Raw genomic sequence first — 22,734 nt, forward strand, 5'->3', positions numbered from 1 at the left:
TAAAATGCATGAGGCAAACTGCATCAAAAATTAGAGCTTTTCTGCTCTGCTCTTTAGCTGACTACCCATAGCACAAGTGCCATTGCTCCATTGCATGTGGAAAACTATTGGAGTAAATGGGACTACTCATAAAATAAGAAATTACTGAATATAGTAGGGTTACAACATTTCTGGTTCTATATGCATTTGCTTATTCAGGAAAACTACACAAACATCTGCCCTCACTCTCCTCATGAGGGTGTTAGAGTCTGATTTAGAACTGCATCCCCTACTTTTCCCCGAAATGCTTGAGCCCTCAAATGCTGGTGCCATAACTCACTGCCGCCTATGGCTCTGTATCCATCCAGGCTCTTTGTCCTCCTGCTGAAGAAGGAGGAGGCAGCCTAGTTTCATATGGTCATATGAATGTCAGTGTGCTTTGAGTCTTCTGAGGATTATCTTTCCCAGCCCAGGTGTGGGTCGTGGACCTCTAACTGTCAGGGCTTGAACAAGCTTAAGACAAGGGGATTCAGAAACAGCTGGAGAATGTGGGTTTCTGCGTGTTGGTGCAAGGAATGTGAATTTCCAAGAAATAATGATGGTGGGAGGAAAATACCAGGCATATTGACTGCTGACAGAAGCCACATTTGTGCCAAAATTAAGAAAGAAATAGTCAAGAGCAGGCATTCTTCTGAAGCTGTTACCCTGTAAGACTGCCAGCTGAAAGGGAACGTGTGATATCTAGGACACTGTAAAGCAGTGTCTCTAAGGCACACAGCTTTCAGCAAATTAACCATCTTCAATTTAGGCTATCTGTGTACTATGTATCAACAACGCATGTTTTTCTTCAGTCCTCCACTCTCTTTCAGAATTTGTATATTGTATACTACTCCCTTTCCACAATTTAATAGCTTCATGTTGTGTGTTGATATATGTGGCAGACAGAAACAAAGATAAACAAAAGAATGTTCTATTTTGTTCCCCAGGGGAAAAAAAAAAAAAAAAACAAACAAAAAACAACCCCAAAAAACCCCCACAACAATTAATTCATTTATAAAAGCAGGACTTTCTGGCTACACAATGATTCATCATGTTAACAAAATAACAGAGGCAGATTTTCAGACTGTGGCTGGATTCAGCCATGGAAGAATATAATGTGTTGACAAAAACACAAAATTGCATTATATGATTTACATCTACACAGACACATTTCTTGCCTTCTATCTTATCAGCTCTGGCATAGTTTGCTAAAATTTTACTATTTTAATCTGATATTACTGCTAAATGTGTAAGACATAATGCTCTTATCCATGAACCAACTCTGAGCAAAATCACAAGGATTCAGAAATGTAGATGAGTGCTAAAAAAAAACCAAACTGGGAGGGAGAAAGAAGAGAGAAGAGGAGAAGGAATGAACAGTTACCCAAACTAGCATATGCAAACGAAACATATGGTTGAGCCTGCTTATTCCACAAGCAATATACTCATTGAGGATGACTCATAAACACATGAAGTATAATACTTGTACAATCTAAAATAACAAAAAACAGCCCATAAGACCGGTTTAAATGTAAGATGTTTATACTGAAAAAAAATAATCAAAAGCTTAAACTTCTTTGTATTTGTCTTAAGTATGTGCTATATACAAATATGCTAGCTCTTTTTCCTTCTTTCTTCTTTCTTTTGTAAGGAAAAGAAGCAGTAGCCATAACCACACTGTGATACATGAACTCATCTCTAGGCTGCAGAAACTCTGAGTTCCTTTTTTGAATAAATGCTAAATTTTAAAATGAGCTGATGTATGAGTTCATACACAAGATAACAAAGTGGAAAGGGTTTTATATTGATAAAATCAGCATAATTGAGTTTGAAGGATATCAAAGATCTATGCAGGGTTCTTTAATTTGTCCAAAAATCAAAACATCATGAAATTCTTTAGTGATAGAGTAAAGTTTGCAAAATCTTTCCCCCCTACAGAAAAACTCAAGCTCTCAGCTGAGTCTGAAACCTCTGGTCCATAACTACCTATATAAAGTCAACAAGATGTTGGATATTAACTGCTGGATTTTAGCCAATAACTGTCATCCTAACATAATGTCAGGACATGGTCCGGCCCTAAAACCAAAACTTGACATCAGGATATTTTCCTAGGCCTGACAGTGTAGACGTATGCTTACACTTAAGTTATCAGGAAGCTCCCCAAAACACAGAGCAGAGGATAATACTTTCTACATTACAACTAAAGGCAGCGGTTGCCCAGAAGGGGCAGGAGCTTGCGCCCTGATTTCTGAATGATACCTAAACCTTGGCCAAGTCCTTCTCTGTGTGGACCAGGCAAACAAGGTCCATCAGATGGGCTCTTTTGGGGATGGACAGACTCTGGAGAACATCTGCCTCCCAGTCTTGATCTGCTCATCTCCCTGTGGCAGGGGTGGAGGGGGCTGGAACAGCATCAGCTCTCCTCCCACCCTTTGGCAGGCACAGAGGGCATTCAGCTAGTTGTGCTGTGTTGGTTGATCTAGCAGCCGTTCCCAGTTTCCTCCAGGTGGAAGTGTCCCCTGGGTTACATCTGGCCTATCAACTGTAATTGCACTATCTGCTGGTTTGCATAATCTAATTAGCCACTCTTTTCACCTTCCCTGCTAAGGAGAGCAAAGACCTTTGCTTAACCTTTCACTTTCACAATTTAACTCATTATTAAAATACAGCTACACAGTGACTCCTCTACCCTTTCCCAGTATTTTTTCTCCCTCCCCAAATCTTAATTTTATTCCGTAATTGTTGCTATCTATCCTTAACCTGAAAGCTAAAAAGAATGCAATCTCATTGATCATTTGTCTTGCTACCAAGAACTGCACAGAGATAAAGGGAAAGAATAACAGAATAAACCTGTAGGAGACAAACATATACTATCCTGCCAGAGAAGAGATTTAAAGCATTTAGGTGGGTGAAGTTCAACACATAGTGTCCTTAGAATTGAGGTGAAATACAAGGAATTCAAAATTCTTAGAAGAATATATTTGAGTATGATTGTATTCAGAGTAAATACAAATTATGGCCATTCTGCAAACTGCTTATATTAAAAAGCAATTCCAGGGATTTGAAATGTTTACCACAAGACAGTGATGGTACTTTTGATGCTCCCTTCAAATAACAGAATTAGAGGTCTAGGGACAGAGAGTAGCCTTTCAAACAGAAAAGGATTCAAAATTGCTATTTTGTTCTAACTGTGAAGAAATCTTAGACCCAATTTTCACAAAAAGACTGTGACAAAGTGAATAGGAGTGCAACATAGGTGTGCTGAAACTATACTCTTATGACAAAACCTTGTAGTCCTGTCTCCGCAGTGAATACAGAACATAAAAAGGATAGTGCTTGATACAACGTCGCAAATCCCCCATTCATGAAGCAAACTGTAGTGTAGATAGCACAATGCAGTGGCTTAAGAGAGATTGAACCACATTACATGTTATGATGCGTCCTTACAGAGGTTAATGCAAATGGGATTTTTTTTGTTCAATGCTTTATGAAATCAGGCCATGTAAAGTATGAATACTACTGGTATTATTAAATTAATATAGCAAAGCACTCAACAGCTCAACAATAGCAGCTATTTTTGTGATTAGAAATGGGTTTCAAAACATATTCCATGGAAAGGTCGTTGAAATGTCTTAAGCTACTGGTAAACAAGGAAAGGCTATAGGGCCAAATTCTTCATTCATTTGCAGCAACTGTAGGTTATTTTTTTCTGCGAAATGGAGACTTGGCCCCTCTGAAGTTTGATAACTTTTTTTTATCTCATGCCTGCCTGGTCCTTGGCGCACACAGGAAATATAATTAGTTTTTTAATTCTCAGGTGGTTGGCTGGCAGACTTAGGAGAACACAAACAAATAAAAAATGTTTTTAATAAAATATATTCTCCTAGCCAATTCTGGATGTTGGAGGAAGGCAGACGAGTATGAGAAACAAATTCATCCAGGTTCCCTTAAGGGTTATCTGCTGTTTATTTTAATCTATTTGATCTTCCGTAAGTTGCTGACTACTATCTTACTTTTTCCAAGGCATGGAAAGGTTACTTTAAATATAGTTACATGCATATCCCTTTGTGTACAAAAAATTCACTCTCTCTTTTTTTCCCCCCTGTCTGCCATTTGCCTTATTATGAAGTAGAAAAAGGAACCAGTTTGTCTCAGCGTATCTCAGAAACAGTGCTTCATTTCCGCACCCAGGAGTAAGTGAAGACTGTTAGTATTCCATAACAGAGGTGTTTATAAGTCTCTTGCAGCAATCTAGATTTGTGGGACTTAATTCTTCTTCTTCTGTGTTGGTACTTAAACATACTTATGGCAGCTGCTTGATTTGGCCAATAACTAAACTCCTGTAATTTGTGACATCAGAATAAAGTGATGTTTGCTTTACTAAGTGCAGGGCTGCTCAGCTGCTTACAAAATATGCTAAGAAGAAAGGGCAGGAGAGTCCATAATGAGATCTACAGAAAAAAACATGCCGTTCTTAACACGTCTGTTTGCCATTAATGGCCCTTTAATTTGTTAAAAACAAGTTTATCTCTGGCTTCTTCTTGGGTATATGATCGTGTCTGAGGAACAAACAAGAAGATAGGAAAACAATTCTCCCGTGCTGGGTCCATGCATTGTTTCTTCTCCACCAGCTGTAGAACTTGAAGTTCTTAAATTCATCTTGAGCTAGACAAGGAGCAGTGGGAAGGAGAATGGACCACAGCATTGGCTCTCTCAGCTGGCCTGCTGCAGAGGAGAACAACACGCATGCTGCGCTGGACACTGAAGAGCTCATGGATGGCTGGTGCATTGAGAAACATAACAACTATCCAGCTTCTTACAAAGTCAGGAGGTAGCACTACGTGCCCTACAGAGTTTTTGTTGAAAACTTTTTTTACATTCTTGACATTTTCTCAAGAAACACTGAACAATAAACTCTGTGAATTACAGACACCATCAGAATCATGCCAAAAGGTAAGAGGATCCCAAGCCTATTTCCTCTGACTCACAAATCTGCACACATGTAATGAACACCTCTGGTGCTGCAAGGCACATATCTATCTACTGTACCCCCTGTCATCTGACCATTTCCTAAATATTCCAAAACAAAAATAAAAGCCAATCTTTCACTGTCTTTCTCCCTTCTTCTTCTTGCAGCATGCAATAAGAGAAATGGGTTAATTAGATGAAATCTTTCTTTTTGGATTGGTGTATGTGTGTGTCAATATATACACCCATAAAATGTGTTTTATAGATATAAATACAGATATATATTATATAGATATATAAATTATATAGATATAGGTATAGATACAGATATAGATAGATAGATAGATGCATGTATGCATGTGTCTGGAGAAAGTTAATTTTTCAAAAAAAAAGTACTGTAAATGTATATGAATTGGTTACAGAAAATTGAATCAGTTCTGCATTTAGAGCAGGTATGCATGGGACAAAGCAGCACTATATACATGTACCTCAGCAAGGCTGGTCCATGGCATAGTGCCGGTAGTGGAACTGCGCAGGGATGCTAGTCTGGGTTTGAGAAACAGGGCAGTGACTTTGTTGCAGTGATTTTCCTGGGCTGAGCCGACTATGAGTCACAGGAACTCCTACCCCAGAGGTAGCTCTCATGAGCCAGCTAGAGTTTTCCAACCCTGCACTGCTTTTGCATGGACGTACCTACGGAAGTACTGGAGTCCACAGACATTTTTATATGGGTCAAAAGCAAATTCAGCAGCCTAGCTCTCATAAAAGTTCTGGGTTTAGTGGTTAAATCAACACTGGTGATGCTGACGCATCTCACTGGTGATTCCAGTGGAGGGAAGTTGTAATGTTGCAAGGAGTGCTTCTTGTACGGGGCAAATTTGCAGGTGAGGTAGGACCTATGCCACATCTCTCTAGCAAAATGTCTGATCTAAAGAAGTTTGAAAGACACTAATCTGCCTTTTTATCTTTATTCTTAAGACAGGAGTTTCGTGACAGTGTTAGCTGAATGGAGTCTTAGGTGTATGCGGAAATTATAGGCACAACCAGAATACAAATGAATCTTTAAATAAGAATAAGGCTGCAGATGAGAGTAAAGGAATACAAATCAGAAAGCAAAAGTATGGACAAAATACCTGGAAAACTTCATGCTTTTGAAAAGCCAAATATATGATATAAAACTTTTTTTTTTAGAAATCTTCCTAACCTAAAACTATACAAAAACTACTTCTGCATTGCAAATGAGGGAGTATGCTAGGTTTAATGGTAGTTTCTGACTTGGATAAATTTATATCACTTTCTCTCTTTGCTGTATTGAATATAACTGTATGTTGTCTTATTTGTCTTGCCTCTGGTAAGGGTTCAGTCAACCTGTGTTCTCAGTCCAAACATGAATAGGATACTGGGTTCCTGTTACTGCCAAGTGAACTCAAATTTCCCTGGCTCATCTGAATTGATATCAATTTGAGGAGTGTTAGCAATTAAAAAAAAAAAAGAAAGAAAGAAAATAAAATAAATTAACTGCTCTTTTGTGACCTAGACACTGTTTGGTTTACACTTCTGAGTGAATTTATGCAATTATGGCAGGGGCTAAACAATCATCTTCCAGCATATTCGTTTAGTAAATCAGACTTGTATCCGATCCTGAAACACAGTTGTTCTGATTGCACATTGTGTGGTGTTTCTAATGCATGACTGAATGCTTGCTTTGTTCATCTTTTCCCTGTTAGCTGTTTTCTTGTTAACCCTTTCTCAATAAGATATGTGTCAAGTCCTATCCTGGAGGAAAGGATGAAGTGAACCAGATAGTTATTGCAGTTACAGTTCAGACACATTTAGGCGTTCGACACCTTGTTGACTCAGTTGCAGTAGTATAGATTTTCCCACACTGTTTACTTGACACTTGCGAGTCCAGCCTGTACCAACTTCTATTGTATTAAGCAAACACTCCTCCTGCACTAAAATTCCACTCATTGTTAGCACTAAAGCAACAGGATTTTCTCCAGTTCGCAGACAGCAGAACCTATTGTTATAAGAAAACTCTCTCAAGATGGAATCTGAAAAGAATCATATGACCCAGAAAAGGATTAGCCTTCAGGAAGTCTTTGGGCTTTACCATTTTGTGAAGGCATCCCCAGAGAGAGCAGAAAATAATAAAGTAAAACATATTTCTGGACTGAAGCCTGTTCCAAAATAGATTATAGGCACTTTCAATTGTGTGAAAAAAAGAACATGTAATGGTTACTAAATGAGACTATGACTTAGGCAAGGGAGATTGTGGTGATTTAACACAAGTAAGGTCAATAAACTTTAATAAAGGAACGTTTTTACTAAAGGGAGGAATCAAAATCATCTATGTGAAAGTAACTGCAGTTTTAAAATACAAGGCAATTACATCACGTACTGTTACACACGCAACCCCTACTGCTTAAATAGTCATCATCAATTCCTTCTTAGAAGAGATTTCAGTTGTTTTAAGTTAATTTCCATTTTCTTCAGCACATAAAATGGATGTGTTGTCATTCAATTTTTTGGAGTCATGCTCATGAATTTAAAGTTTGTGCGAAGTATTTGAACATAGGCAGACTCTGCTAATAAGACAAATCTGAGATTTCTTTATACTGTAAGGAGATATGACTGCTTTTTTCTCACTGATAGAGATCAATAGTGTAAGTTAAACAGCTTTATTGAGTAATATATTTTAAATATAAATTATAAATATAAATAAACAAAGGTCTATCAGCAATTGTGGAGAAAGAAAGAAACAGCTACCTTTATATAAAAGAAAACACATACTTTTTCTTGAGTAGAGAAAAAAATTCACGTATATCCAAAACACAGAGCATCTCTTGTACCATCAATATAATTAACTTTCCATCAACATCTGCACTTTCTGGAAACAGCTACTGGTACAAAGGAGTAGACTGCCGTAAGAAGCATGAAAGTAAAAACTGTGGCACCCAGACATTGCCCCTAGCTAGAGATCCGGGATGGAGCACGCTGCCTCACAGAGAAGCCTGGAGACTGGCCCCCAGCCTCCTTCGCTGTCACCCCAGCAGGCAGCGCTACCCGCCACGCAGATGTGTGCTGGGAAGAGGCAAGGCAGCACCAGGTGTGTGTGGTAAAAATTTCATCAGCTAGAGCTCCAGCATGGCTTTTCCTCCTCGCTCAGCATCCGCAGACAGCTCTTTGCCTGGCTTTGTGCCAGGCTCCCATGCCGGCCAGCCCTCCCTGAAGCAGGTGGCACGGTGACAGGGCCTTGGCCGCTCTTCTACTGAGCCCTGGAAGAAGGGACCATGCAGGGCTCTTCAGCACCAGCAAATTGGATGTTATTGTCCCAGTGAGGCTGTCAAAAAAGCTCAAAGAAACCAAGCCAAGTTAAATAGGAGCATGGGGAACTGCGGAGTGCAGCCCTCTCCCCACTGCTGGTGCAGTCTTCCACCCCCATAGCTTTTCATACAGCAGTTACCATGCCAAAAGCCACTCCTCAAGGAGCTCTGCAAGCTGAGAAATAGGCAAGTAGCAGAAGTATTGTTATGGCCCTCCTGCATGGTTCTACCAAGTTAACACAAGCAAAGATAAAATTATTTAAGGGAGAAGACAAAGATCAGATTGCACTCTCTTCCACTCTCTCACTTCCCTAGTTTTAATGCTGACCTCCACCACTGTGCGTATGCAGTAAGATCTTCCAGTGCGAAAATGTTCTTCAATTTTTTTTTGTCCCCTGAGAATCTACTTACAGAATCTATTAACACAGGCCACGTAGAAAGTTGCCGCGCTTGTACGTGTGCTCCCACTTACCCTGTAGCCGATGACCCGGCATGCCTCCAGCTTCTGGTCACCCTTTCAGGCGGAAGAGGTGTGTGGTATGGAGCCACCAGGCCCCATCTGGCCCAGATGTGCAGCCTCCCATTCTTTCAACTGGCCAAGGAGGAGATCACACTTTGTGTATACCAGCTAGAACAGCTTTGGTTGGTACTTAAGCTTCTAGATATAAACTATGCTTTTGTTTTTATTCTTTGAAATCCTACCCAAATCCTAAAGCCTCTCTTAGGGCAACTGTGTTCATTTTTAACCTTATAAATAATTTTATATTACTCACCAAAAGGCAGGAATCCAATTTTCTTATACCATTATTTTTAAGGTATTCAAAATGATTCACATTATACATCTTGTTGAAGGATACATGCCTGGGGTGTGGTGAGGATACACAGGAGCCAGCAGGGTGAAAGGAAATGTAGCTAAAATAAGCAGATGGGTGGACAGATGGGCATGAAAGAAAGAAATAGTATTAATCTGAAAAACAGAAAATAAAAGTCCCAGGAAAAAAAAAGGGAAAATGAAAAAGTGATGGTCAAAATATAAAAAATGAGATAGTTTACTCAGTAGGCTCGCAGGGATTCGAGGTTTCTGCTGCATTGAAAAAGGAAAGAAGAAAAAAAAAGAAAGGCATCTTGATCTGCATTTTAACTGTTATTCAAATTTGTTAATGTAAAAATAACATGTTTCCAGGCTACAATACTCAGTTGTGAATGGATATGTTTGTGCTAATTAAGGGTAAGACAAATCTTTCTGAAATTAATGAATGCTTTGACTTCTCTAGGCTTAGGTTGGGCTCTTGAAGGGATTGAGACATTGAACTCGGGGCAGTGGTGGTGTTCATATATTCAACAGCTGTGAAAGTTACATGATTTGTTATAGTGCCCTAATGTGAAAAATAGGTCCCCTGTCCATATAGTGGAGGGGCTATATCCAACCAGGATTTGCAGCTCTCTGTAGGCACGGACTTGCCTCTTTCTGTGGAAGCTCACATGCCAGATTTGATGCCTCTAAAGGATCAGTTAAGTTTAGCTAAAGAATTTGAGAGTAACTATGACTCTTTTATAAATATACATTAAATATAGTCTAAGAATATATAATCTAAGTAAGTTTTTATGGACAAAGAGGTCCATTTTTCATCCTTTTCATTACGGTACTAGGTAAAGAGAGAAATCTCCACAGAAACATTGGGATTTATGAAAAAAAAAGGTGGATCTCTTATGTATTATATAGAGTTACTTTAAATGAAAAATACATTCATAACTCTTCTTAATGTAACTTTCACTTTTGCTGGCCAAAGGAACTCAAGGACTTTTCAAAATCAGTGTATAAAATATATGTCAAAATATAGTAGACTCACCCATGACAAATAGAAATAAATTTGGGAAGCTCTTGGGATCTCTGAAAGAATGTAATAACTGCATCCATTTCTACCTGATTCTATTGTTCAGGTTTTATGGTAAGTTTATGCAAGACAACTAATAATCTAAAATCACCAACACTAATGAATGGTATGGTTAAATGAAGCCACGCAAAACCCTTACCCCACCCAAACATATCTAAGAAATTTGAACTTTGCAGAATATTGCCAGACTCATGCCTGTACAATCTTCTGTTTAAATCACAGAGGAAATGGGTGTTACAGCCAAGGTAGTATTTAGCAAGCTTGTATATGTTATTAGTGCTTTGCTGAGCCATTCACCTTAGGATTGCTGGCACTTTACCCTCAAATTACCTCCTCTAATAATGGATATAAAGAGGAGCAGCTCTTTTGCTTGACACTACTAACCATTTCCTCTCATTTAGCTAATATTTTGGTGAATAAAACTGACCAAAATTTGCCTTATTTTTCTCCCTTCAGGCAGGGCAAAGTATATGAGTGGACTTAAATACAAGTATTGTAAATACAATAAATGCACCAAACATACATGGAGAATATGGTGAATAAAATTCTGTACTTGCTACATAAGGGTTTTTTTTTTAAGTTGTTTAGACCTGAAGGAGGGATTTTGCCTGAAAGCTTGCCTAATTTTTCCAATTACACCATTTTATTTAACAGAAGATATTACTTCTCTCCATAAGCCTTGCCCAGCCAGCATTCATGGCTACGGCAAGCTACTCCTTCCTGATGTAAACATGTTTTAACAATCCAGCCTTAACTGGAACATACATGCCCATTGAAAAATGTATCATAACAAGAACTATGTAACTGCTTTCAGAAGACAGGAGTCTCTACTCATCTACCTGCCTTGAGAAACTCCCAATGACCTATAGGGTAGTAGTGAGCCCAGCTAAAACCTTCCCAAGTCCCATCTCGTAGGGTAAATCAAACACCTTCATCCAAATGCATTCCTGAAATGCTCAACTGCAACTAAAATTTACTTCTGAATTTTGGATCACAAGGTTCCTAATGCTCTAAATAAGATCAGAAACAGTGATCTCGTGAAAGAGATGCCTAAGCTCTGCTGGAAATCAGAGGCATACAGAAAAGCACCTACGAAGTGACCTTACGATGTAGGTATGGGCTTATACTCATTTTTATAATATTAAGTTCATATTGTTGTCATGCCTTTTGTATATTATCTTTGTGATCACAGCATTTATCCAGAGAAGGGGAAAACAAGTGGAAAAGGGGTCGAGCATACACCCCAGCATACTAACCAAACCATCAACAGTGAAGTACGCTGTGTGAAAGCTAACTAATTCATCTTCGCAACCCTTGTGTAAGCAACCTGTAGAATTACTGTTACATATGGGAAAATGTATCAGTTCTTTTGAAATACACTGATTTTATGTACATGATTTCTAGATTAGTATCCTGCTGAACAAAAATAATTAGTGTTAGAATTAATAAAACCAAGAAAGAACTGAAGTTGGATTTTCTGTAACATCTCTCATATTTTGGATGTTCTGCTGAAATGAGAATAGAATCCAAACAGGCTTATGGTTTTGCAAGATTGATCTCTGCTCTGTCTACAATGTAAGACCATGACCCTGTAAAGAAGGGGTCTGCATGCTTACTATTAGTTCCATAAATGTCAAAGGGTTTATTCATGGTGTGCATAGATATGCAAATGCACAGTCCTTTTCAGGCTTAGGGACTAAACTGGTAGTATTCATGGTTATCTCTGTGCTTATTTTTGCATTTTACTTACATGTTTTAAAACTGGTTTTGCTTTCCTTTTCCTTTTTTTTTTAAATAATTCTGCACCAGATAATTTCCATCTGTCTTGGCAGATATACAGATCTGTCAGGTTTTATCCAGAGGCTCGAGGGAGATTTGCATAGAGCTGGAAGGAGATTGGGCAGAGACAGACTGCCTTTTTTCATTCTCCCATTTTACATTCCCCACATTTTCTTCTTTTGTTTTTGCTGAATGACTTCCATTCCCTTTCCATTCTTTCATTCCCTGTTTATGGAACTTGACTTGTCACTTTCCCAATCACCCCTGTTCTTCTATGCAATCATCAACACTCTCTACTGTCTCTGTAGCATATGGTCAGAAACAGATACATATGGTGATAAGTTACTCTCATATAATAAAGGGGGTAAGGAACAATTCATTGCTAAGCTTCCATCTAGGTCAAATTGCTTCAAAAGCAAGAGGAATGCACCAGTAGAAAATGACATAATAATCTAATCTGTTGAGGCGTGTTATGAAAATAAGGCTGGGTTGGGGCGATAAGTAGACTGCATGTAAGATGCGTAATAGCGCTCCTTTTGAGCAGGCATGGGGATAGGTTTTGTTCCTTGGACAAAGAAAAAAGAAGAAAGGCCAAACTCAGTATGAGAGAAATCCTAAATGTGGAGGATTGGTACCCCAGGTAAAAGATTTGAGAATACGAAATACATCTTGAGAAATATTTTCCTTTACAAGTGATTTCTTCCTTTCACTTCCAACAATATACACTAGTATAGAAATCTTTAACCTTATAACAACAGCCTATGCTACACTGTCCCACAAGTTTGACTTTCTTGAGGCTAAATTCCCCTTACATCCTGGCTTACCTCCGAACCATTCACAGGGAACCACAAGACCCAACAGGTCTGTACTCCAAAAAAAATCCTCACTAAAATGGTGAAGGGACAACATAATTGATGAATATACGTGTACGCATTATAATCACGCTATGGGTTTTAAGATTTTAGCTGCAGCAGTATAAAGTCGTATCCTCAGTAATGATAGTGGTATAAAACTTGTGTGTGCCATCCTGCCATTAAAGCAATTTTCTTCTCAAAAATGGCTGCAAAATCAAAGCTCAGTGTTCTGCTTATCTTTATCAGTTCAGAGTACTATGTACAATTGTACACATGTATTAATGCATAGAATTTATCAATATATGATTTACATGAAGACGGATATTTCCTCATTCCTTCCCTGGACCCACCTAGCTACAGATACATAGAATTTACATCAGTGAATACCTCTGAAAATCCCATATGTATGTGACCCATTTCACTGCAATATAGGATAATGGTATGATGTTCCGATGTTCATATAATTTTACACTTCTGTACTGATTTACAGACAAGGAACATGTTGCTGTATAATTTTCACAATCAAAAATAATCTCTTCTGAGTGAATCATTTCTGCTACCCAAAGTAGTGGGTCTTTTTCTCATCTATTGTGAGACTTTTTTCAATGTAGATGAGCTTTAAGTATTTCAAAATAGTAATCCAGAGATTCACATGGGCAGCAAGGCTTTTTGTAAAACTAAAATAATTCAAATTTGCTGTTCTCTCCGTGACCTTGGCATTTCTCTTTTGTTACCAATTGGATGAGAGATGTCAAATTCTTGTGCCTTTAATGTCCATCACTGGATTGAATAAGATGCCTTTCATGTTTTTTTAGGGTCTGCTATTTATGTTTTCTGTAAAGCTACGAAGCAGTAACTACTACAAAGATCAGAAGTGCATGCTACAGATTAATGTCCACTGCCTGGATATAATGCATCCAGCAAGACAGACGTGTGCAAAGAAAAACTCCCTGCTAATATCTGTCAAACTACTAAATGATGAGATCTAACAGAAATCTGCTCTTCAGTCTTTCATAGGTCATGAAAGTGATTTGTTTCTTGGATGGAAACATCCACACTTCTTCCTGAAAGACATTATTTTTCATCTGATTATAAGTACAGTTAATGATGGTAAAAAGACAACAGCGGCTTTCTTTCTGGAGTCACTTTTCTGGGTGAAGGAGAAGGAAGAGGGTGGAAGGCAAGATGAATGGTAGATCAGATCAAGTATATTGCTTCTGTTACTTTTCACATGTAATTAATCAGAAAATTTACAAAGGGCTAAAGAAAGCTACACACAGATAGGAATACAGTTGAGAAAAAAAGCAATCAGCCTGGGGACAAACTTCCACTTTATAGACAAATTCTGAACTGCTTAGAGGAGTATCAGCTGGCAACTGTATAGTTTTAAATGCCACTAAAAGAAACATCTTGTCATAAAAGAACCTTCACTGGGAACTACTCCATCAATATGAGCAATATGTTCCATATTTTAATGAGATTAACAAGGAAAATGATCAGTTCTTCTATATGACTTTTTACTATAGCAACTATTACAGTTGATTTTCACACTTTTCTAAAGGATCTTCAACGGCATCCACAAGGTATGTGTTTAAAAGAGGATTTCATTCAATATTTTGTTAAAGTTGTTCCTCCTTCAGCAGATATTTCAGTGGAAACAGGGTATTCTCAGTGTCTCAGAGAAAACTTCCAGAAGCATTGATTCGCTTGCGAATACATAAATTTCCTGCGCTTTTTGATACCTTTTCTCCAAGTCACATGTATGTGACATCAATTAGGTAACTGACTTGTGATAGGAAACTTCATTTCCAAAAATGGTCTTTTTAGCCCTGTGGGACATTTCTGAATGTTGTTCCAGATACATGTTTCAGAACACAGAAATTCAGAAGGATATTTGGTGATGTCAGTAACAGGCTTAGGAATAATTATATCGTTGAGACATCTGTTTTGTTTACCACACATACCATGCTAACTTGAAGACTGATCCAGTAAAATAGGTGCATTCTGGCCCCTAATCCAACAAAATGTTTAATCATAACAACTTAATTTGACTTGCAAACAAAGATCACCTTGGCTACTGGTCCAGAAAAACAAGTCTCTGCAGAACCTTGAGATCTTGAAAAGCCCTATGGTGGAAAAGCAATGTAACTTGTACATGCTCCAGGTTAAGCACAAATCAAAGTGGATCAGGTCAAGAGTGCTGGACACATTGGAAAATTAATTCAATAATTGAGTAGTAAAATTATTGGTGTTAATTTTACAGTTGCACATGATCATTTTACAAATACAGTGATCAGTAACAGGAGCAAGAGACTGTACAACGCAGGCCTATCACAAAATAAATTCAATCAATACATATATCTCTTTAGGTGACCAAACCAGCTGTTGGATTAATTATAACATGTATTTAATGCTGCATTTTTTAGTAAGAAAATAAAAGCAGCCAAACTGGATCGTACCAATGGCTTAGTTAACACAGGTACTGTGTCTCCACTAATGACCACTAGTAGATAATATTGTGTTTAGGATAATACAATCCTTACCCTGGCATTTCATCCCAATTTCTAGTAATGCAAGAGTTAGGCATTTCTTGAGGCAGAGTTTCTATAGAGTTAGGTCTGGCAGCCTTTGATATTTGGGGCTTTTTTTCATAAATTTATCTTTATTAATTTTTAACATATTAACTTTTGACAGCTGCATTCATATTGTCATCAACACAGTTCAGGAAAACCCTGTTATCAAGCTGATTAGCACAACCCTTGGAAAAAAGTTAAGTATAGCAGTACTGTAACTTCAGTACGGAGGTACAAGCTGCAGTGCAGAGACATTCCTTTGAGGCAGCTTCATGAATTTGCATGGTTATTTAATTCCTTTGTAGCTAACATAAAAGAGACAGGAGAATTGGTTGCCAAACAAAAAATTTCTTTCAAGGAAAGAGGTTTTTCACACATTTTGTTATGAGAATGTCACACCTTTTTCTCTGTAGCATCTCTATGATGCTTTCTTCCACACTGCCATTTGCAGTTGAAGCCATAATCATGTCACACCTTGATGTCTGCAGCACCATGTTCTCACTAAGGTAGGTATTTCTCAACTCAGTCCATGCAAACTGAGATCAGCTTATTAGCTGAGCAGCACACACACCTCCTTGGAAGTGTGATGTGGTTTTCTTCTTCCCACTATGCCAGACTAACACTGTTACAACGCACTATCATCAAAAGCTTGTACAATTTTACCTGTCCCTACTGATCTACCTTTGTCTTATTCTTCTCCACCGCTCTGTCAGTGATAACAACCTCTCCTTGTCACTATCCTGTTTTCTGGATGTGTCCAGTCTACCTTCCCTGCTATTCAGGAAAGATGATCTTTCCAGAGCTCAGGCAGAAATATGTTTCACAGCTAAACTTCTCTATATTTAAACTCCTATTGAAGATCCCAAGGTCTTCTGATGTCCCTGAACAGAACTACTTGAGAGAGTGCACTATGCTGGAGGACTAATCAAGACAGAAGTCACAAGTCTGGTGGAAAATATATATTTTGTTCCCCTTTTACCACGCCCTCTGTATGTGTGTTTGCACATGTACTTACTGAGTTTTTATAAGTGGTTTAGAAATATTAGAAAGGACCTAATGACAATATAGAGAACTTGAAATGACAAGAACAGGAGACATTACAATCTTGCATTTTGGGCTTCAGAAGAATCTTCCTGTGCTAGATCTCTAGACATACTCTTTCTGAAGTCTATTAATATACTCAAACTAAGAACTACTGATAGTTAAAAAATTTCTGACAAAATGTTTTTGGTCGAAAACAGAGTTTTGAAAAAATGGAAATTACAGCCTCCCCAGGCTCCCAAACATTTTATTTTCATTTCTAAAAACCAAAACCTGAAAGTGACAATAAGATAGTTTCCAATTTTTCCTTTTTTTTAAATGAAAACGTGAAAAGTTTTTAATGTAAAAGCAAAACAATGCTAAACAAAAGCCATTTTGAAATTATCAGAAGAAATAAACCTCTCTTACAAGTGATGCTACAAAGTTATGGAGGGCATCAGAAAGATTGGAAATCTGTGCCAAGTGTATAACAGTGCCATCCAAAGGTTGCAGGAAACATTTGCAGGAATAAAGCTAATCCCAGTCAGTTTAGAAACTTCTACTATATGCCTTTTAAAAGCTATGTCTCATCTCCCAATATGATGTCTGCTTGCCTTGGAGGTGAAAGGCCAGGGGATAATCTCCTGTACTGTGCCCTGGTTCGAGTTTCTGAAAACATCTTAAAGTCTTGACAGGATTATCTCTGTTTAGCCCTAACCCTACCCCATGGAGAACACTGCTTTGTAGAGACCTCAGCAAAACTCATGTGATGAGGCCAATGAAGCTTCCCTAGATCTTAGCTAGTTGTTGAAAAAGTGCTGGGTTTGCTAATATGTCATATTTTATCATCATATAATAATAGCAATATTGGAGCAAGTTCTTTGTTATATGAATCATCGCTGACTGAACAGAGCTGTATTATCCAAATCAAAAATATGACCCGTGTAATATTATTTCTACATCTGTTTTTCCTAGTAAGCAGATGGTTAGGTAGATACATAAGTAATGCCATTCCCTTCCTTACTCTAGCATCCACTTTTATAACTGCTTTCATCAGGGCTCCTGTCTATTTCCTCCTGTCTGTTGTATCAGAGACATAGCAGTTTTTAAAAGTAGCTTTAAAAAAGCTTTTTAAAAATAATGAGAGATATTTTTGTATTGAGAAAACTTCACAACAGTCATGCTTTCACTGAAAAACACAATCTAGTAGTAGATCTATCACAGGAACTATGCGTCTTATATGTGTATGTGTTTTCAATTTGCAAACAGTGACAACAGTAAGGGATAATGGATTTAGCACTGGCATCTTTGTCCTTGCAAAAAGGCCACTTCTGCTAACTATCTCCTCTGTGTTTCAGGTTAGCAAATTCTATTGACAAGGTTTTCTATTTGGATCGGCTGTTTGCATTAAAAGGGGAAACAACTGTCAAAGAAGTCGTCTTAACAGATAAGCAAAACTAAAAAAAGCTTATAATGGATTAAACTTTGTATCACTTTGTCTGATGTAAAAAGGAGATAATAGAAGACATGGGGATACATGCAATGAAGAGAAACAATACAGAGTTTCTTAGGGGTTAATCCAGGTCTGCAGCTGAATACAACAAAGTTAATCTGACCAGAAGAGGCTTTAGGCTAAATTCTAGGGGAAAACTTGTCACTTTATGATCCAGTTGTACTAAATGAAAGGCTCTGTTTACAAAGAAGATTTTGGATCTGGGATCCATTGGGGCAGAAGTTACCTCCATGATTTCTTCCTTGTTGAACACACCAGGGGACTTGTAGACTGATAAATGATTTTTCAAAGATCTTCATTGTTACCTTCTTTCTTCTTTCTGAAAAAGAACAAGTGTTACAAAAAACATACTTAAGAAAGCACACAACTTTGACCTAAGGGCAAGAAGTCTTTGATGATAAAGACTTTGCAGTTTGTCTGTCAAATTTTGCACTAAACAACAGTAATCATCTTGTTTATTTCTGCAACAGAAGACAAAGTAAAATGATAAATTTTCATAGCTTGATAATTATGCATTTAGCACATTCAGGTTTTATTAATTTTCCAAAATGGAAATATGGTAAGCAAATACATTAGATTACAGCATATATTAGCTACTGAGGAGACAAATTCTAAAATAAAAGTTAAAGGCTAAAAAAATATATAAATAAAATTTCTTGTCATTAGAGACTCTTCTATAGTACTTTAAACTCAGATGTATATGAAGAATCATCAGAATTAACATATGTCCTCACTGATTAAGAACAAACTAAGAAATATAGTCACATGGTATTTTTTATCATGTTAATAATTAAAATTTTAATATGTTGTAACTTTTTAATATAATGTTACACAGATGGAAATACAAAACTACAGCTGTGACACTTTAATTGAGAAAAAGTCTTAAAGAGATATTAGTCTAAATGTTAATAGACTTTTGTGTGTAGCACATTTTTATGCTTTTGCAATCAAACATTAATTAGAATATTATTTTCCAAAAATACTTTTTATCCTGTACATAATTAACAGAAATAAAGAACTGAGATTTCACTGGCTCATAAAACATGAGTCCTGGAGACTGAAATCTCTGATTTTGTAAGAAAGCTTGAAAAGTGTAGAGGACTTCAAAAGAGCAAATGGTTGATTATTCTTGAACTAAATATACATATTTGAGTAACACATTCTTCCCAATTTGGGCAGTAGCTGTCACATGTATAAACACTTCTATCTTTTGGCATCTCTTTTGAATACACAAGTGTCAAAGTATATTTGGTAATTACAAGGCATGATCTTGTCTTCTGCAACACAAAACAACTTTTTTAAGGAACTGAAAATCCGAGGAAAATGTTGTATAATATTTAGGACAAGACCAACATTCAGCTATGTATTGAAAAGTAAAGAAAGAAACATCAGGTTTGGTCTTGCTTCCACGTAAGTGGCTGGGGTATTTTCTCTTGTTGGAAATCAGAAACCATTTTTTCTTAACAAAGAGACAGTTTACACCACTCTTCATGGAATTAAGCATGTCACACTCACTGGCAGGAGCATCCCTAATACAGCAAGAGGAAGGGAAAGAGCCCTCCTTGTGACACCCCTATACCAATGCTACAGGCAGTCTTCAACTCTTTAGCTTATAACTCCTCTTCTTTGGGACAAGGACAGACAATAAAGGGTGAGGACTATAGCCTGACTACGACTGTGCTGTTTCTCAGTTAGTGAAATTCCCTTTCTCTACAACAGCTGAATAAATTGAACTGTGCTTTCAACCCATCAGTAAACGAGACACCAGGCATGGACATTAACATTGATATGATCTCTAAACACAAAGGTAGTAAACTGAACTATATCAAGGACTTTAAATAACTCACCAGAACAAAAAGATATGGTCTAAGGCAGATAGCAAAGAAACAAATGGTTGGTATGCTTTGGGTATCCAACTCCAGCAGTAAGTTCATAGTTCAAGAGTCTAGTGGAATGGGGGGGGGGGGGGGGCGGGCAGGGGTAGGAACTTATTTCTAGTCTGTTGAGAAGATCAGTCACTAAAGCCATAAAAACTTAATTCTTTCCTTGCTTTTTAACTCATTTGTCTACCCAACCTTCCACGAAAAGGCAAGGTGTCATTGCATCTGCAATTGCAGCAGATATTTAGTCTTGCATGTGACTGAAACAAAAGTATGTACAAAATTATTTTGTGAATCAATAAGTGGTCAGAACAATTGTTTCAGTGTGTTAACTATGTCCTCCATTTACCTCTGTGCTCAGATAGCTAATTCTGAACCCTTCTTAGGTGCTTGCTTATCCCCGTTTACTTGATAGACACCTATGTGACCAACTCAGCCAGATAAGTGAGGTCTGATAATTCCACTAAGAAGTTAAATGAAGTTAAACTTTGTTCTGCCATTAGGCCAACATCTAAATAATTTTGGGTATCCTTATCTGTTCCTCAGCTGTGAGACAGAGAGAACATTAAGGAAAATCTGTAAGAGTAAGGATGTAAAAAACATTGAGTCATTCAGAGTCCACAGTATTGAAGATTGCAGCATTGTTATAGATTCATTGCTACTACATAACCATAATATTTTACCATTTCTGATTACTTCTGACTCCTGTGTTGTTGGCCTAGATACAGTAGTGTAATGAACTGAAAGACAAATAAACAACAACAACAACAAAAAAACAAACCACATGAAATACTGATGTTTTGTTTACGTGCAAGAGACAAAGGAGATTTTTTATAACAAACATGAGTAAAATACAATTTGTTGTACAATCTGTTGCCTCATTTTCTCTCTTTTTTACCCTCTTCCTCTCCAAACCTCCTTCATGACATTACCATCTATTCAGTATCCCTTGCAACCACTATTCCTAAGGGAACCTGGACTCTGTATGGGACGAATGGCCATGGTGTGGCCAGAGGTGTGGTGGGTTGTCTTCCAGATAGAGTTAGTGGTGTCTAGAGGAATGGAGATGGAGAATGACGTGAAAGAGTATTAGGGAGGTTGCAGAAGGGACAGGAGAGCTGTAAGCACCAGAATCATGTCTATGTTACATGCTAACGTTTCCGTTAAGGGAATTAAGATCCTGCACCGTGCCCGCCTTCCAGGCATGTGTTCTCACAGACTGCCAGTTTGACATAACTGTCACAGCAGGTCACTAGCACAGCCAAGGAAAAGGAAGAGAAGACTGTGAGCTGGCTACAGACAATAGAAAAAGTTCAAAAGACACAGAACATGTTCATGCATTGAATATGTCCTGATTTGCCAGTAAAAGACACATTTTGTGGCTCTGGAGATCTTCTAGCCTAAGATTGTCTACCTTTTCTGATGTCCCACACAGATACCAACCCTGAAATTTCTACTCCTCTTGGAAGACTCATGCTGGTGCTCAGGGAAGGACAGTATGCTGGGACAGCAGTGGAGGGTTGGTGGAGGAGTAGGTGATGGTGGAGGCCATGAACTGCCTGCTAGTCAGCTGGGGAAAGAAAAGCATTGAGAACACACTTGTTGGTCTTAAGGAACACATCTTGCAACAGCCTTTGATCCTGGCAGCCAGGTGATATTTAGAAAGACCACCCAGTTACTTGTTGACTCAGGAAGCTTTGTTCCAGCCATCTGAAATCATGCCTAGGGAAATCATCCAGACATGAAAAAGTCAGTTTCTAAAGTGAGCATAGGTTTCTGTGGTGACACAACCAATACCAGGACAAATAAAGCAGGTTCATTTCATAGACGACCTCACAAAGCTTACTAGAATATCTTGGAGGTCTGTGATCAAGCTACCTGGAGCCAGCCTGGTCCCTGTCATGTCCACACAAGGTAGGGGCAGAATGTAAATACCAACTTTCTTTCAACTAATGATCTGAGTGTGACCTTGAGTCTGAGCTAACATAAACAAACTCGTATCTCGTATCTCTATATATCCTAATTGTCTACAATATCAGTAATGGACTGAACAGGTGCCATGCTGTCTGTTCAAGTCCTTCGTCACCAAATAATATCTCCTCCAGGAAGGTGGTCAGTAAGGTATTACCCACCAGAAAGCACGCTGACTGAGCATACCATGTTATTTAAAGGGGTAAATACTACCTGATACATGTCTCAGTATTTCATGGAGGACCTTTGGCTTGATTCCTCCATGCTTTACATTTTGGTAAAGGCATTTACAGATATGCATAAAAGGAGAGGTGGATGGCAAACTGAGTGAAAATGGTAAAGTATTGCATTCACTTCACTGACATGTAAACAATCTTCTGGAATTTGAGGCAGAGCAGAATCATGTCCCCAGAGGTCTGAAAGATCACAAGGTAGGCTCGGAAAGTACTAACAGTAAGAAATATATTTTACTTAGGGCTTCTGGGTAGTCGTTGATAGGAACTAAACAAAAAAGAAAATGCTTTTCTGCCATACAGGGAGCTGTTTATCTGTCACACTCTAACAGCTTCCAATATCTCTAAAAAGACTTCGTTAGAAAGGGTTTTTCTGGTTGAGATGTAAGACTGTTACACAAAAGATACAAAAGGCTTGATTCTCTTTTCCCTGCTAACTTTACTGATTGGCAAAGAAATTACCCCAATTTGCATCAGAGTATGTGAAGGTGGAATCAGCCAAAGAATTCTCATCCAACCAGGAATCGATCAGCAGGAAAAAAAACATACAGAGAGAAAACACAGAAGCAAGTGTGCAGGTATAGACCAAAGTGTTGCATATCTCAAAACACATATAATTTCCATTTGGAGGCTTTTTGCATTTGGGTTTTTTTTTTTTTTAGCAATGGATGAGTGAACAAACCGAAAGCCTTGATGGGCAGATA

The sequence above is a fragment of the Calonectris borealis genome, chromosome 1, assembly GCF_964195595.1.
Source record: "Calonectris borealis chromosome 1, bCalBor7.hap1.2, whole genome shotgun sequence".
Lineage (NCBI taxonomy): Eukaryota > Metazoa > Chordata > Aves > Procellariiformes > Procellariidae > Calonectris > Calonectris borealis.